Source organism: Choloepus didactylus, chromosome 4 (assembly GCF_015220235.1).
Source record: "Choloepus didactylus isolate mChoDid1 chromosome 4, mChoDid1.pri, whole genome shotgun sequence".
Taxonomy (NCBI): Eukaryota; Metazoa; Chordata; class Mammalia; order Pilosa; family Megalonychidae; genus Choloepus; species Choloepus didactylus.
This window is the reverse complement of record NC_051310.1, coordinates 167,070,883-167,088,604: the sequence shown is the minus strand read 5'-3', so window position 1 is coordinate 167,088,604 and position 17,722 is coordinate 167,070,883. Positions and strand designations below refer to the sequence as shown.

The window sequence follows — 17,722 nt, the reverse complement described above, 5'->3', positions numbered from 1 at the left end:
CTTGTGTGGCAGATACGAGAAAATACATAATTATAGCCCCTATCTTCAAAAAGCTTTACAGTCAAGTTTGCAAAATAAGACAGGAGAAGATAAGACTATGGACATTAACTTCTCCAGGTACTCAGAAGAAAAAAATATTACTTTTAGCTTGGGTAGTCAGGGAAGGCTTCAGAAAAGAACTTGGAACATAACCTGGTCTAGAGAAATGATTAGAACTGGGGAGAAAGTGATAAGAGGCATTTGATGTCAGGAAATAATAGACTTCTTCATTTTAACACTTGCTTAATTTTGTGGGCTAAAAAAAAAATGTAATTTCATGTGAAATGTTGTAAGTTAGCTGTGATGACTAAGAACTCTATTTTCCTACCAGATAGGGTGCTTCATACCATATAAGTATCAATTTGCTCCCCTCAGCCCAGCTATCTGCTGGGAGAGCAGCACACAACTACAAGCCCTTGGCCTTCCCTCTCAGAAGCAACTAGAAAGCACTGTTAACCACAATAAGGATACCTGTTGATAAAAATTGGTTTGAGGATCTTAACTCATTTCCCCATGGCCCGAGGAGCCATCAGACAGAAATTTTGATTCCAAGGTGGCTTTGTATCTCTTTAGCAATCCCATGAGCCTCCACCCTTTTCGTTCAACTGTCAACAGTCCTTGATGTTCTGAATAAAGAAGCTGTCCAAACTGGGATTAAAAAGGGGGGGGCGGGGAGGATATCACTGTTCCCTTTCTCAGGCTCCATGTGGAGGTGCTGAGCTGTCTCAACTCCCTAGAGCATTCCCTTTATGTTTTCTTTGCAATCCTGGTCACGACCCAGGATTCTGGCAACTGCATCAAGCGATCTGTGATTCTTTCTAGCAAAAATTCAACACAGAAGGACAAGGTGGATTTGAAATTGTAGTAGAATCAATGTTGACTTGATTGGGGAATTCTAAAAATTGGTTAAAGGCCAATTTTGGAGACAGAGTAAATTACTAATTGGCTCGGGTTGCCAGAAAACAGCAATGTATAGAAATAGAATATGGGGGAAAAGATTGCTAGTAAAATTGTCATTGCACATCCAGCCAGAAATGGATCCTGCAGTCCCACATGTGCAAATGAGATGCAAGTTTGGAACAGTTGCCTCCTTTCAAGAGATTCACAGTTGATAGTTAAAGCATATCCCCTAGAAGTTTGGGTGAGACAGAGGGGAAAGTGGAGAAGAAAGTGTCACAGAAAATAAATAGTTCAAAAAATGGAACAAAAGCATAATTTGAAATGAACTATAATACTTTGGTACTCTATAGCTGAGTATAGCTGAGTACTACTCTATAGCTCATCATGGGTATGTTGGCTTCATCACTTATAATATTTGGGGCTGCAAATAACCAGAAAATCCTGTCTCAATTGTATCTAAAATAAATATATACATACATACATATTTATTTTCACATATTATCTCACATAATGAAATAAGAGAGGTAGAGCAGTCCTAGGCAAGGAGGAGCTATCAGGATTCCAGCTCTGCTGCCCTGGGATTCTCTGGGCTCTGTTCTCTATCCCAGAAACTGGCTTCATCCTCAGGATGAAAGCAAAAAATGCCTGTGGTAGTTCTAGGCATCATGTTACAACATGACAGTGTCCAGAAGAAAAAGGGGACCAGTTCTTCCTGTGTCTCTTTCTCTTTCTTTATTGAGGTAACCTTTCCTGGAAGGCCCCCAGCAGACTTCCCCTCTGGCCAGATTTAAATCACATGCTCATTCCGTAACCAACTACCAGTAGGCAAAAGCAATATTGCCAAACTAGCATCAGAGGGTTACCTACACTATACCATTTAACTTGCTAAAGCAACTCAATCAAGTATTATCATCTCCATTTTACAGATGAGGAAATAGAGGCTCAGGCAATTTAAATAGCTCACCCAAGATTACACAGCAAAGACAAGGATCTGAACTTAGGTCTAAGTCCCTGACTCTTGAATCTAGTGTTTGCCCATTAAGCAAGAGGTGAAGGATATAGGCTAGCCTAGCTCTACATGTTCCAGGGAGGCTCTAAATTTTTTGAGAGTCACATTTAAATGAGGATTGACCAGGGAAATGTCCTCAAGTCTACAGTCTTCCTTGGGTCCTGGAACACTAATGAATTTCTAGGGTATGAGGCCTTTCTGAAGGTTCTTAACTGCTTCTCAGCACCCAGAATCAACCAGGCCCAAGGGATGGCTCAGAAAAACAACAGGGACTTATTTTTTGCTGGATGTGAACTAGTTATCCTTCTAGTCCTCAAAATATTTCTGCCACAAAACACCTGGAAATGCTGCAGAAAAATATAACCAAAAATCTTTTAAATGCATAGCCAAACTCTCATGAAATGAAGGAAAATCCCCACAGGTCCAAAACAAATAGTATCAGGTACTGACATTTCTGTTAACTGTGGAGGTCACTGCCAGTCTCAGGAACAAAGGGGCCTGTCTGTAAATGACTCATGGGGTGGCCACAAGGTGGAGTGATAGAACTAAGATTCTCACATAGAGCTAGGACGCTAGAAGGGCTATGCCATCTGAGAAGGGTGGACTAGAAAATATCTTACCTCTAGGGAGGCAACAAGGAAATTTCTTCTGTCTCAGGTTGAGCTCTGGGTGAGAGAAAAAAAATCTCCCCTGAGAATCTGTAACCATAGGCCTGACCATATGTGGGTTTGAGGGCAGGTAAGCCCCCAGCCCAGAGGAATTAACATAAAAATTTGTTCCCAGATATCAATATCCCTGAGGCTCCTGGCTGAAGAAAACAGAAAGCCTCTTTGCAGAGATACAACATCAACTCAGGCCACACAGGATTTCCACAGATAATAAGAGCTTGCAGTCCTAAATCACAAAACATCTGAAGAAACAAGTCACCATGATTGAGTCAGCAGAAACAGTAAACATGAACTTCACAGATATATCAGGACAGACTCTGAGACAAGTATGTTTTAAATGATTTAAAAAATAAAAGGAGGAATAAAAGCAGGAGAAAGGAACAAAATACTATCAAAAAAAGAACCAAGCAGATTTGAAAATAAGAAACAATAAGGAAAGTTCCAACTTCTGTCATTCTCAACAAGAAGTGTATGACCTCAACAAGAAACTGGCCTGGGCTGGAACAGAACTTGTCAGGGAGGCTAGAGAAGCTGGAGGTTAATCTCATTACTCATCAAGAGTATTGGAATTTGGATATCTAGGCAGAGAATGCATAAAATGCCTTGCTTTAGGTGGCGTCCTCGGCCAACCCTACTGTGGCATGGAGATGTTTGTCCTATCCCCTGCTGTTACATGGTAGAAAATCAGACAACAGTTCAATGATTGGTGATTATACAATAGATGATATTTTTGAGATATGGAAGAAACATTTGATGAAAAGCTTTATGAAGTCTCTTTCTCCACCAACCTTCTTTATCATGTATTAACCTTTTGGCTTCGTATTTATACTTCACAGTATTACACAACAAAGGCCAATATTTCAACAAGCACCATATGAAACTCAAATCTCAGACTCAGTGTCTTTTGTATCAGATTCTTTATAGCTTTTCCCCTGTTTTCCTAAATAAGGAGTGTTTCCTTTAAAATTGATTTCTAACAAGTTGTAGAAATATAAGGGGAAAAAATGCACTGTGCAAAGAGTAGCATCAATTTGCACCAAATCAAAATTCAATTCCAGTGTTGGAGAAATGCCACTGTGAGCTTGCACTTTACTAATCATTATAAATGTACTTATTCAGAAACTGCCCCACCCCTTCTGCTGGCTACCAAGGGATCTAGAAGAAACCTGAAACCACCAGAGCAGCCTGAATACACGGATTGGATGGTTGGAAAGCACAGGGATCATGTAAAAATGTGCTTATCAAATTTGATGTTTCTGTCTTAATCCATTCCTGGCTAAGGAAAATGCTGCTCCTTCAGTTCCTCTCCGCATTTCCAGCATGTATGAATCACTTGGCAAAGCTTGACGCCAACAGAAACGTAAGGGGTGACTTAAAGCCAAGCAGAGCTTGCCTGACCTGACTTAGGGTGAACCAACACCTGGTTTAAACGGAGCACTAGAGGACGCAGATCCTTGCTGCCTGCGCCAAGGCCTCACACCTGCAGATTTCCTTTCATTGCAGGTCAGAGGCGGAGCCTTACTGCATTTGGGACCACTATTTACTGCTTGGAAAGAAAGCCTGGAAACACCAACACTAAGTATGTCTTTTATTTAAGAAACAGTGGTCTGTCTGACTGCAAGCTATATAAAGGGCAAGGGAGTTCTCATGTCTTAGAAAGTGACAGTTTGTTATTTATCTGAAACACCACATCTCCTTGATTATAAACTTGGAGGTGACTAGTCTCCAGAGGGAGTAACCGGCAGAAGGCAAAAGCAATATTGTCAAACTAGTATCAGAGCTTTATTTTGTGGTTAGTATAAAAAGTAGAAAGTGATAAGTGATGACAGTTACCCTGTTCAGAAGCCTAATGCTTAAGAGAGGAGACCTCACTGCTGCATTTTCCCTAAAGGGAAAGTTGCTGGAGTTTCTTAACAACCAGGTAAACTCTTATTTGCACAATCATGATCCTGGGTTAGTTTTAGCTCTCCTAATCATGCCTTAAAACGTCCTACCCAAAACTTGGCAGATAGTACCTTCCCTTTGGTGAGTTAATCAAGCTATGAGTGCCTACAGTATACTTAGAGCTGTGTGTTAAATGCCATTGCGGAACAAAAGTATACGAGTTATAGACTCTCCCCCACCCCTCAAAGAATATACGGTCCCTTTAAGACAAAAAAAAAAAAAGTTTTGATCATTTGTCCCAAACTGTGGTCCTTGGACCAGCAGTATCAGCACAACAGAGGAACTTAGAAATGCAAATCCTCAGGCCCCACCTAGAGTTGCTATATTGGAAGCTCTGGGAAGGAGACCCAGAAATATGTGCTTTAACAAATTCCTTGGGTAATTCTGATGTGTGCTTACTGAAGTTTGGGAAACACTGGTCTAACGGAACTCGGCTTTTTTGCTCTTTTACCTGCCAAACTATCTTTTATTATCCCTATGGTCCACTTTCCACCAATTCAAAACTGGGGCAATTTTTATTTTTATTTTTATTTTTTGACAAGTTAGGACAATTTTGGCTGCAAGTAACAGCAAATACTTCTCCAACTAGCTTAAACAATAAGGACATTTATTGGATCATTTCACTGGAAATCCAGAATAAGGGCAAGTTCCAGAGTTGACCTAATCCACTAGGCCTGGCTTGGTTTCCCTGGGATTCTATTAATTCTGCCCTCTTCTAAGAGCCAACTTCATTCTTAGGCTGCCAGTAAGATGGTAGTAGCAGTACAGTCCCACATCTGCACACAAAAGCCTCTAGAAGGGTTTCACTTTTGGAAACTTTCCAGAAAATTGAGGGAGAACTTTCTCAGAAATCCCCAGCACACCTTTCTTCTTCTATTGCAGACCCAAACTGCAACACATGCCCATTGCTAAACTAATCAGCAGGAAGGATGGGTTTGCCTAATCAGACCCATACCTGTATCTGGGGGTGGAGTCAGCTTCCACAGAGGTGCCCACTTTGTGGAGGAGGAGGGTGGATGCCAGAACAAAATCAGGGTTCAGCTAGGGAGCAGAAAGGAGGAATGATTGAGAGGTAGAGAACTCCAATGTCAACATTTCCAAGAACACGTTTCCTAGGAAGGATAATCATCTGGCACCTAAGGCTAAAAATCCTAATGTTGACAAGCCAAGACCATGGACTTCACCCACTTAGCATTAGATTATAATTAGTCTGGAGTAAAATTTATCAAATCTCACAGACAAACACTGGATTTAGTTGGTAAAGAAAACTACTTCCTTTTTCTTTCTCCTATCATTCTCCCTCTTCTCCTGAGCCCAACAATATAATTTTCCATGAATTGCAGTTGTCTTTTGGCCATTTCTCTGGTGATATAAGTACTTATTATACATAATTAATGGCATATCTCATTCACAATGTATATAGGAACTGTTTCCATCGTGCCAAACGTTACTTAGAGCAGCAAGTCTAAACCAGGCACAGTGCTGAGCAAAGGGGATACAATGATAAATGAGGGTAGATCCTCAACTCGCAGACCCACAGACTAAGGAAGAGACAGATGCATGACCAAATGAGCCCAATATAGGGTGGGTAATGATAGAAGTATGCTCAGACTCTAAATGTATCAAAGACGCCAAAGCAATAAACTCTGTCTGGGATATGAGAGATGGCAATGATATCCAAGGAAGGTTTTGAAAGATGAATAGGAAAACAAAAGTGTAAGTTTCTAGATAATCCTTAAAAGTTGGCAGAGCCCAACATAGCACTGCATGTGCAAAACAAAGCTGGGGAACTGACCTAGGCCTGGATGCTATATTTCAATGTGGGAGCTCCAAGGCTATACATATTTGTTGTGAGTGTGTTGAAAGTAAGTTGTTACTAATAATAAAGTACTGGAATATGTGAATGATTCACCACTTAATAAATTAGAGGAGTTTCAAGGTTATCACTATAATCCCATTACTATCATTTGCATTCTCGTTTTGCTTTCAGAGGCTGAGGAAAAATGGGATGGAGTTATATTTAGCCTGCCGGGAATTGTACACATCCCTGGGTTTCCCCTGGTGTATATAGTGGGTATGAACAGGATCTGTTCTGAGTGCCTGATGGGAAAAGGTGAGGACAGCTCGAGGTTAATGCCATGTTACTACTTACTTCCTGACGTCAATTCCTCACTTGTGGAGTGACTGAGGCTCCTGAAAAGAAAACCAAGGTGGCCCTGACTTGTGCCAGGGTCCATTCTATGATGAAGGATATTATTTAGCAGACTCTTAATTTTTTACTTGTGCAATTTGTTTTGCCTCACAGCTTTTCAATGCCTAGAGTCCTTTCCTCCTTTTTCTTTAGTTTCCAAGAACAGCAAATATATAGCCTTTAATATAAAAATAAATCTATATCTATAGGTCAGGAACCACTTCTTCAACTAAATGATAGAACCAAATTGAGACAAAACTATGTTTCAGTTGACTAGTAAAGGAACTAAAGGTCACCCTAGCAAAGACAGATGTATGCAACAACAAATACGGAACAGGCAAATTCAGGGTCTGTGTGTATGTGTGCACGCATGCATTCAGCTGTAGACAAAGAGAATTATCGTGTGATGTGACTAAATTTCTCAAAGAGTAGGTGTCCTTAATAGCTCTTTGGTCTATTTGCCATGGTGCCAAGGTGACCCCACATTTCTTATGTGCTGAAATTTTTTATTTTATTCTCTAAGACTATCTCTGACATTTTATCTCACCCAACAGAAGTACAAAACCACAGGTCATCTCTCTCTAGCTAAGCCAATTTGGCAGGTGAAATCACTGCCCTCCCCACTACGTGGGATCTGACACCCAGGGGAGTGAAACTCCCTGGCAACGTGGAATATGACTCCCGGGGAAGAAGCTAAACCTGGCATCAAGGGATGGAGAACATCTTCTTGACCAAAATGGGGACATGAAAGGAAATGAAATAAGCTTCAGTGGCAGAGAGATTCCAAAAGGAGCCGAGAGGTCACTCTGGTGGGCACTCTTACGCACACTTTAGACAACCCTTTTTAGGTTCTAATGAATTGGAATAGCTAGCAGTAAATACCTGAAACTATCAAACTACAACCCAGAACCCATGAATTTTGAAGATGATTGTATAAAAATGTAGTTTATGAGGGGTGACAATGTGATTGGGAAAGCCATACGGACCACACTCCCCTTTGTCTAGTTTATGGATGGATGAGCAGAAAAATGGGGGAAGAAAAAAAAAAAAGGCACCCAATGTTCTTTTTTACTTTAATTGTTCTTTTTCACTTTAATCTTTATTCTTATTATTTTTGTGTGTGTGGTAATGAAAATGTCAAAAATTAATTTTGGTGATGAATGCACAACTATATAATGGTACTGTAAACAGCTGAACGTATGCTTTATTTTGTATGACTGCATGGTACGTGAATATATCTCAATAAAAATGAATTAAAAAACAAACAAACAAAAAAAACCACAGGTCATTCTCTACTCCACCCCATGGTCCCGGTTTTGGAGCTTTTTATCTCCCTAATGTCATAACACATTCTTGCCAGACTCCTTTGGAATCCTAAACCTTTGGAAGCATAAAAAATTTGTCTCAAACAAACAGAAAGTGTATCTCTTGTGGATGATATTCAACACATCATGAAAACTCAGCAAAGTTTATTGATAATGATATAGAAAATGACTTTGGAAGAAGGGCATCAGAAAAACTTCTGAAAAACCACTAAGTGGCTTTCAATTTCATGCACTGCTCAAATCTCAGTTTAACGAATGTTACAATAAAAGTTGTCAATTTCATACTCGAAAAAGCAGAATTCATATAACCTATGTTAAATATAACCATTAAACATGACTCTGTAGTTGAATGTTTGATGATCATTATTGATTTCAAATGTGCAATAATTGAAGCCTGTGCAACCTGTTTGAAAGTAGACATTTTCTACTTGATTTCTTTTTTCTTTAAAAAATTGTTTCTCTCTTTTGATTTAATTTTCACAGCTCATGCTATTATTTACTCATATTTTCAACTTTGCCAGTTAGAGCTGAAACTAGTAATTACAAACACATGACAAATCTGAAGTGTTTATGAATGTATTTATTTCTTTAGAGTAAGAGTACTTTCTTCCTTCTTTATCATTATGATCATGTCCAGGAATAAAAACAGGACTAGAAGGTGAGAGGACTAGACAAGAGGACTCTCCCTGTCATAATTTTTCCATTTTCATTTTGAAATAATCTCAGACTTACAAATGACTTGCAGAAATAGTACAAGGAAGTCCAGTAAATCCTTCACCTAGCTTTCCCAAATGTTAACATCTTACATAACTATAGTACAATTGTCAGAACCAGGAAATAAACACTGATACATAAATAAGATTTGTAGATTAGTTCATAGTATTGTATCAATGTTTGTCCCACTAACATCCTTTTTCTGGTGTATGACCCAATTCAGAATCACATATTGCCTTTACTTGTCATGCATGTCTTAGTCTCCTCCAACCTGGGACAATTCCTCAGTTTTTCTTTGTCTTTCATGACTTTGATAATTTTAAAGAGTACTGGCCTGTTGTTTTCCAGAATGTCCCCCAATTTGGGTTTCTCTGATGTTTACTTCTAAAAGTCAGATCTCTATAAAAAGGTGTGTTCAGAGAGGTGTCCCTTCCCCTCATCCCTGCTACTCTATTTCCATCCTCCTGTTCTTTCCAATTTGTTCTCATCCACCCCCTGTATGCAACCAAGCTCATTAGCTTCTGCTTTATCCTTCTATACTTCTTTTTCACAAATGTCTACTTTCTTATTTCCTTGTCTTACACAGATACTCATTTACACTTTGCTTTCTTCACTTTACAATATATCAAGGAAATCATTGCATATCAGTTCATACATGATAATAATTTATTTTCAAGCCTTTTGTTTTGGGTATGAAAATTTCTTCAGGTGGATGGAGGAAAACCATAGGACAGCTTGCTCAAATTATGGAATATTAGAACTAATATTCCCAGAGGAAAATGTGTCTAAAACCAGCAGTGGCTCAGATAAGCATGCCCAAGCCTGCCAGGAGTCCTCTTTTACTGCACCAGGCAGCTCCTCACTCATCTACAATAAAGCATTTCACTCAGACACTGATACCAAACTACATCTCACATAGAATTTTGAATTATTTGATTATTTCTGGTATCTCCCTTGTAAGCCAGTATTTTAACTACCTGCTAATTTAATAAATTATTAATGACTATTTACTGAACACCTTCTGAATGCCAGTAATTGTGGGCTGAGGCACTCTGTGGTTAGGAAGAAAAGAACAGTGAAATAGAACTAACAATGCATGGCTGTAAAGCAAGGCTAAGTACCAGAAAAGTGGTGTAAAAGGTATCCTGGAAATTCAGAGTAGAGAAAGTACTGCCCAAAGGAATGGTTAGAAACACTAGCAGATTTGTGCTTGTTACTTATATTACTGAATCAATGGTTTCCATTTTCTTTTCTACTAAATGAAGTAGTATAAGCCTGTGATATAAGCTAAAAGGAGAAAGCAATCATCGGTGGTGGATGATTCTAAACAATTCTACCCCAAGAACTCACTGGACCCTGATTCAGCTTTTGTTGGTATATATTTAATCATCACTGGAAAGGACCGAAAGGCTAAAGAAAGAAAACAAAAACAAAAACTAAAGAAACATTAACAACTAGAAAGCAAAAGAAAGGAAAGAAACAACAACTAAACTTCCACATAGTCAGCTGTTTGCATGGTCTGATGATCATAAACATTGATAATAGTGTTAATAGAGGCAGTTCTTTTGACTCTTGCTTTTCATCTCAGTCTTATCTCTTAAAAATTCTCTTTCTTGGACATAGACTAGTGTTTCCCAACCTTTTTTCATTATCAACACCTCACCACCAAGTCCTGCTTTAGATACTTTTTTCATAGTCACTCACTCATAAAATTGCATGTATGTACTGTATGTATATCTATGCTTTAGACATTTAAACAAGTAAGATAATTTGCCCACCAAGAACCAAATTTCACCCCCTTCAGGGTGTTATTGTCCGTGTGGGGAACGTTTTCTCTAGACATTCTCTCTAATGCCATTTTTTGTATAAAAGTCTTCCATTTCCAAAATGAAAATGAATGACATGGGAAATAATCAAATGAGTGCAAAACTACTGAGCAAAAAAAAGAGAGAAAAAGTAGAAGGAAAGAAAATCACTAAATGTAAAAAAAAAAAAAAGTATAAATCAAGGACAAATGAAAATAGATCTTGTGCATTAATAAGACTCCACAGCAGTTGAAAACAGCTATACGGTAAAGTTAGCTGTCCTTGACGATGCTGAACCTCATATCCAACTATTAAAGACACCATCTTCACAGATGATGAAACTGCAGTTGTACTTCCCAAGGGCAGTAAATCAAATGTTCTAGCTTTGTGTCATATTTAGCTATATCACTCACGGCCTTACTATCAGAGAAAAGTTAACAAACAAGAAAATTAAGTCAACTTTTTCATAAAATGTACAGGGAAAAAAAAATTATTAGAGCTTGTAAAATAGACCTAAAGAAAAAAATCTGAGAATGAATGACTCACTTTTCAAGAGGAGGCATGTTGGGAGTTTTTCCATGAAATGATAAAATCAGGAGATTCCCCTTGGCATCAGCCATACTGCTTGTACAAAAGAAGCTGTGGGGAATACAAGGAGGGCATTTCCCAAAGAAGTTGGAGAAACAATATTGGGTCTTCTCCTCCCTAATGCCCCAATCTCCCTAGAAACAAATGCTGGGGAGGAACTGACATGATAGGCTTTTGTAAAATTAAAATAAGGGGTATTTCCTCTCTTTCTTTTTTTCCTGGAAGTTCTTATCTTTCATTTTACTGTTAATTGCAAGCCCTTACAAAGATGTTTTATGATTATACCATAGCAAGCATTTATGGCAACAAGGAGGATATGCTAAAATTAAGTGAATTATTATAATTAAATATATAAACTTATTGACATTTTTCTTAAAACAGAAAGAGCTAGGGTACATCCACTGAAGTCTGGGCATTCTGGCTCCACCTCTGCTACCAACTGGAATCATAGTTTAAAGATTCTCATGATCCTGAAGCTCTTGTCTCTTAAAGTTTTAGACAACTTTTGTTTTTCTTTTGGCCACTAAATTTTTCAGGAAAAATTCAACTGCTCTATATGAAGAATGCACCAGGGGGTCAACTGCAGTATAATGAAAGCCAAGTTCATTCCCTACTTTTTCCCAGTATTTTGAACTTTTCAGGAGTAACATATTCTTCAACTTTAAGGTGCAGTTTGTTGGCCACATATATTGTCTTAAAGTCAAACTGCCCATGTTTGCCTCATAAAGTACCATTGTTGCATATACTGTGTATCATTCTTGACTAAACCCAACTTTATAGACGTTTTAGAAATAAGATCAGGCTGAAACCTCCTTGCCATGTTTCAGTACACACAGAGACTGGGCAAAGTAGGCCGAGGGACCACAAACTTTTCTATGTAATTCTGAAACTGTTTCTACGTTATGTGCGTACACATCTAATCCTGTCAGAGCAATGTTCTCTATTGCTTTAAGATGTCCTCAGAATCAGGGGTGAGCATTCCACAAGAATTTTTAGATTCCTTTCTTTTAGGCATGACACAGTTTTTGCAAAGTGCCCCCCATCAGGCATATCATCTCGATCCACAGAGGTCAGGACAACATAACCCATATCCCACTCTGCAATTGCTTTGCAGTATTGTAGAGCTCATTGGCATCCAGAAGAGGTGGATTTCTTACAGTTTTAACAGAACAAAATCTACAACCTCTTGTACATGTGTCATCCATCAACATAACTGTTGCTGTGGCATATTTCTACCTCCCCAACCCTCCCCAATATTGGGACATCAAGAGTCCTTGCACACTGTATGGAGAGTTTAAATTTGCAATGTATTTTTCAGCTTATTGTAATTTTTCCCCATGTGAATCTCTGTCTTTACATGGAGGTAGTCTTAAACTTTCAACTTTCTGGCATATTAAGTTTTCTTTATATTCAACCCAGGTGCACTTGTCTGCAAGATCACCAGATACAAAAGCTTGAAAGTCTGGTCCACTCCATAAAAATTCCTTTTTTCTTCTGGCAGGGAGCTCAATGCTCTGACTGGGCTGCATAATTATCTTCCATATACTGCTTGTGTTTCAGAACTCATGACACAGTCCAGCTTAGGCAGGTACCAGGAGGCGAGGAGCAGCCTTTTTCCTGCTGAATAATATTGCTGTATGTATATACCACATTTTGTTGATCTATTCTTCAGTTGATGGATATTTGGGTTGTTTCCACATTTTGGCTATTGTGAATAATGCTTCTATGAACAGTGGTGTACAAGCATCTCTTTGAGTCCCTGTTTTCAATTCCTTTGGGTATATATCTAGGAGTGAAATTACTGGGTCATATGCTAATTCTACATTTATCTTTTTAAGAAGCTGCTAAACTGTTTTCCACAGCAGCTACACCATTTTACATTCCCACCATTGCATGAGGGTTTCAGTATCTTCACATCTATTTTTTTAATAATTGCCATCCTTGTGGGTGTGAAGTGGTATCTCCCTGTGGTTTTGATTTGCATTTCCCTAATGGCTAGGGATGCTGAGCATCTTTTCATATGCTTGTTGGCCATTTGTATAGCTTCCTTGGAAAAATGTCTGTTCAGGTCTTTTGCCAATTTAAAAATTGTGTTGTTCCTCTTTGTGTTTTTGAGTTTTAGGGGTTTTTAAAAATATATTTTGGAAATTAAACCTTTATCAGATAATTATTTTCAATTATTTTTTCCTATTCTGTAGACTGATAATGTCCTTTGATAAATTTTAATGACGTCCAATTTACTTATATTTTCTTTTGTCACTTGTGCTTTTGGTGTTAGATCTAAGAATCCATTGCCAAATCCAAGGTCATGTATTCTTCTAAGAATTTTATGATTTTATCTCTTATATTTAGATTTTTGATCCATTTTGAGTTAATTTTTATACATGGTTTGAAGTCAGGGTCCAACTTCATTCTTTTGCATATAGAAATTCAGTTTCCCAGTACCACTTGTTGAAGAAACTATTCTTTCCCCATTGTTGAAAATCAATTGGCCATAGATATGTGCGTTTATTTCTAGACTCTCAACTCTCTTGTTGGTTTTTCCTGACTTTTTGATGTCACTTCTTCCTCTATTTTCCTCTTTCTTTCTTCCTTAATGTACTGGTACACAATATCATCACATCTTCATATTCCCTTGACCACCTCTTTCTTTCTCTCTCTTAGTTACTGCTGCACAAGTATTGGGTTGCTACTCCACTTTCAGACTTGGATGAACCATGCTGGGTGATCAGGCTTCTTGGGCGACTGTTGAAGATCAATGATACAGTCTGGAAGTGTGGAGGAATTAACTTCTCATAAGATGAACTCTGACAGTGAAAATGGGAGACAGAAAGGAGCTGGGAAAATAAATGCCATCTTCATTTTCTCCTCCATGGATATTTGAAGGTACACATCATTCTTGGAACTCTTCCGGAGGAGTCCCCAAGGAAACATGCCTACTGAGAGACCTGCTCTTTATTGTCAAGTGTTAGCAAGTAGAGTAATGCTTTGCATGACATTGTTTGGCATTTTTCTTTCCCTTTTACTCTTAACCCTCATCACCGGGGCTTGAACCGCCAAGTAATGCACCTAAATGTTTATCTTGGGCTCTGCTGTTAGAGGAATTAAACAAAGACCCTTATAATTACCTTTATAATATTTAGGATTTTTAAACAGTGCTACATTGAATTTTGGTATAGAAATGTACCTTTCTACTCTTAAAGTGTGATACTACCTTCAAAAACAATGGGAAAGATAAAAAAGAAAGAATTACCACTCAAAATCCTACCATCTAAACAATCGGTATTATCATGTTTTCTGTGTATACTTCTGGTGTTTTTTAAAAATATTTTTCACATCGTTTCTACTAATAATTATAATAATAATGATAAAATTTCTATATCTTATTCAGAAATTAAAAGACACCTTAAGAATTACAGATGATAGTTAAAAGACAACAATATTGTTCCAGTTTGCTAATGCTGCTGTTATGCAAAAGACCAGAAATGGCTTGGCTTTTATAAAGGGAGTTTATTTCATTACAAATTTATAGTTCTACAGCCATAAAAGTGTCAAAACCAAGAAATAATCATGAGTATACCTTCACTGGAGAAAGGCCATTGGTGTCCAGAAAACCTCTGTTAGCTCAGAAGGCATGTGGCTGGAGTCTGCTTGTTCCCAGGTTGCGTTTCAAAATGGCGTTCTCCAAAATGTCTCTAGGCTTAGCTTCTCAGGGCAAACTCTGTGCTGCATCTCTTAGCTAAACGTCTTTCTGTCTGTATCTCCAAGTATGCCTAAGCATCATCGCCAGCCAATGTCAGGGGTCTGCAACTCCAAGCATCTTTGAGCTAAGCCAGCCATTTTCTGGGCCTGTGATGGTGTTTTTAAAGGACTCCAGTGAACTAATCAAGACCCACACTGAATGGGCGGGGCCATGATTCCATGGAAATAATCTAATCAAAGTCTCACCTATAGTTGGGTAAATCACATCTCCATGGAAACAACCTAATCCCAATATCCCACAAGACTGGATTAAATATCATGGCTTTTTGTGGGGGACATAATATACCCAAACTGGTACAAATATGTAGACAACCATAAGTGTTAGTAGAACAAACTATGCCTTTTGGATACCTACTTTTTAGTTAAACTGAAAATAGGACAACACATGCCAGACAGTCTATTCTCCATTAATTATTTGCCTTAAATACTAGGTAGACCTTAATATTTTCACATCACCTTTATCTCTGTTTTAAAAAGTTTTTAATGAGAAAGAATGACAGATGATTAATATCCCAAAGTAATTTTCATGTGTCTTGGCAATCTCTTAAAACTCTGCTGTTGATTCATCATTAAGGCTATACCATGCTCCAGAATATATTGCTGTGTACTGCCACAGTGACAGGGTTTTATGTCTAGGCCACAATTCTGGATTAACAAACATATTCATGTAACAAATCAAGAAGTGTACAGAAAAACTATCTGTTATTCTTGCTTCTTAGTTAATACGCTCAATACAAAGCATATCTCTAAATAGAATGTTTTTATGTATACTTACATATTTCATTGCAGTGGTACATTAATGTCACATTTGACAATGAGAAGCCTTTTTAAGAAATGAGTTATACTTTCCACAATTTCCCAGGTCCATAAACACAATGGAATGTGAGACAATCATTTTAAAGAGTGGTGAATATCTAAATTCTCTGATGTGGAAAGATGTTCATGACATATTTTTTAGTTAAATATACAGATAACAGGGAACTTCCATTTCTGACAGTGAGGCAGTATCAGGGTCCAGAATTACCCTCCCACTGTAAACCAAAAGAATACTGTATAAAATATAAAATACCTGTTTTCAGCAGGGCTGGGACTAGGGTGATGCAAGAAACATGCTTAGGATGAAAAATTTAAGGAGACATTCCTTTTTAAAGCCAACTCTACACTTGCATGACCCTGAGAGTGAGTAACTTCTTATGTTTTATATCCTTGTTGCCTCTCATCACCCTAGTCTTGGCCCTGGTTTTCAGCCATTGGACCACAGGCAGCAGCATGACTGTGATTCCTGGAAAAAGGAAAATAATTGAGATTAGCCTTTAAATAGGCCCAGATTGCTGTCTGGAAGCAAGTTCTAGACCACAGTGCAGGGAGAGGAAAACCAAAGAGAGCTGGCAATCTCACTGAATTCAGGACACAGAAATCAAAGTTTGGAGAGGGCAGCCCTCTGGTACTTGGCAGAGCAGAGTATCAGAGAAGATGGAGCTACAAAGAGAAAGAGCTCCAGAAGTGTGAGTGAGAGTCTCCTTGAGTCTTTTACTAAATAAAAATCTGTGCACACACAGGATGAAACCACACAAGACTCAGCAAAGAACAACTTCTTAGGAAATAGCAATTATGGTGAGATGTAAGCTGAAGAATTCCCCAAATTCACACAAACCTCAGAATCAATCAAGTTCCCACTAGCCAGAGTAGAGAGACTACTTTGAATATACAGGACATTCAGAAGAAACCCCAGAATGGTCTTACCTAGTAGTAGGACTAAGCTATTATCCATGGAGTAAAGGCTGCTCTATACTAGGACTATAATAACTTATGATTAAAACTCTAAAATATTTAAATGACTTGCAAGTAATCTAACTGCTGCCAGAAAAAGTTCAACACTCTTTAAAGAAGTACAACAAAATCCAGCACACACAATGTAAAATTTACAATGGCTGGTATCCAATCAAAAATTACAGGCAAGCAAAGAAGAAGAAAGATGAAACCCATAGTCAGGGGGGAAAATCAGCCAATAGAAACAGATCATAAGTGACACAGATGATAGAATTAGCAGACAAGAACATTAAAATAGCAATCATGTCAATGATCAACATGCTCAGGGATTTAAAGAAAAAAACATGAACAAAAAAGGAACTTTAGACATTAAAAATACCATGTCTTAAATGAAAACTTCACTGGATGATATTAATAGAATATTAGATACTACAGAAGAAAAGATCAATAAACCTGAAGACATTGCAATTAAAAACTATCCAAATGAAGCACAGAGAGAAAAAGTTGGAAAAACAAACAAACAAACAAACAAAACAAAAACAGAGCCTCAACTATGGGACAATATAAAACAGTCTAATACATATGTAATTGGAGTCCCAGAAAGGGAGGAAGATCAGACAAATATATTTGAAGAAATAATGACTGAATATTTTTCATAGGAAAACTAAATGTGCACAAACCCAAGAAATTCAATGAATTCCAAGTAGGATAAACACAAATAAAATCATAATCAAACATAAAGGCACATCATAATCAAATTGCTGAAAACCAGTGTTAAAGAATAATCTTAAAAGCAGTCAGAGAAAAAGACACATTATGTACACAGGAACTACTAAAACAATTATCACAGATTTTGTGTCAAAACTATGCAAGATAGAAGACAACAAAAAGACATTTTTAATGTGCTGAAAGAAAACCACTGTCAATGTAGAATTCTACATCCAGTGAAAACAATTTTCAAAAATGAGGGTAAAATAAGTTATTTTTCAGGCAAACACAAGCTGATA

The 17,722-nt window shown here is 37.8% G+C and overlaps 1 protein-coding gene and 1 pseudogene across 3 annotated transcripts in view; both read right to left on the bottom strand.

Annotated features, from left to right (window-relative positions):
- AKAP6 (A-kinase anchoring protein 6) overlaps positions 1–17,722 on the bottom strand; it is a 532,325-nt gene that overhangs the window by 442,974 nt on the left and 71,629 nt on the right. The window lies entirely within an intron of this gene.
- Positions 11,678–12,723, bottom strand: LOC119532388 (annotated as a pseudogene).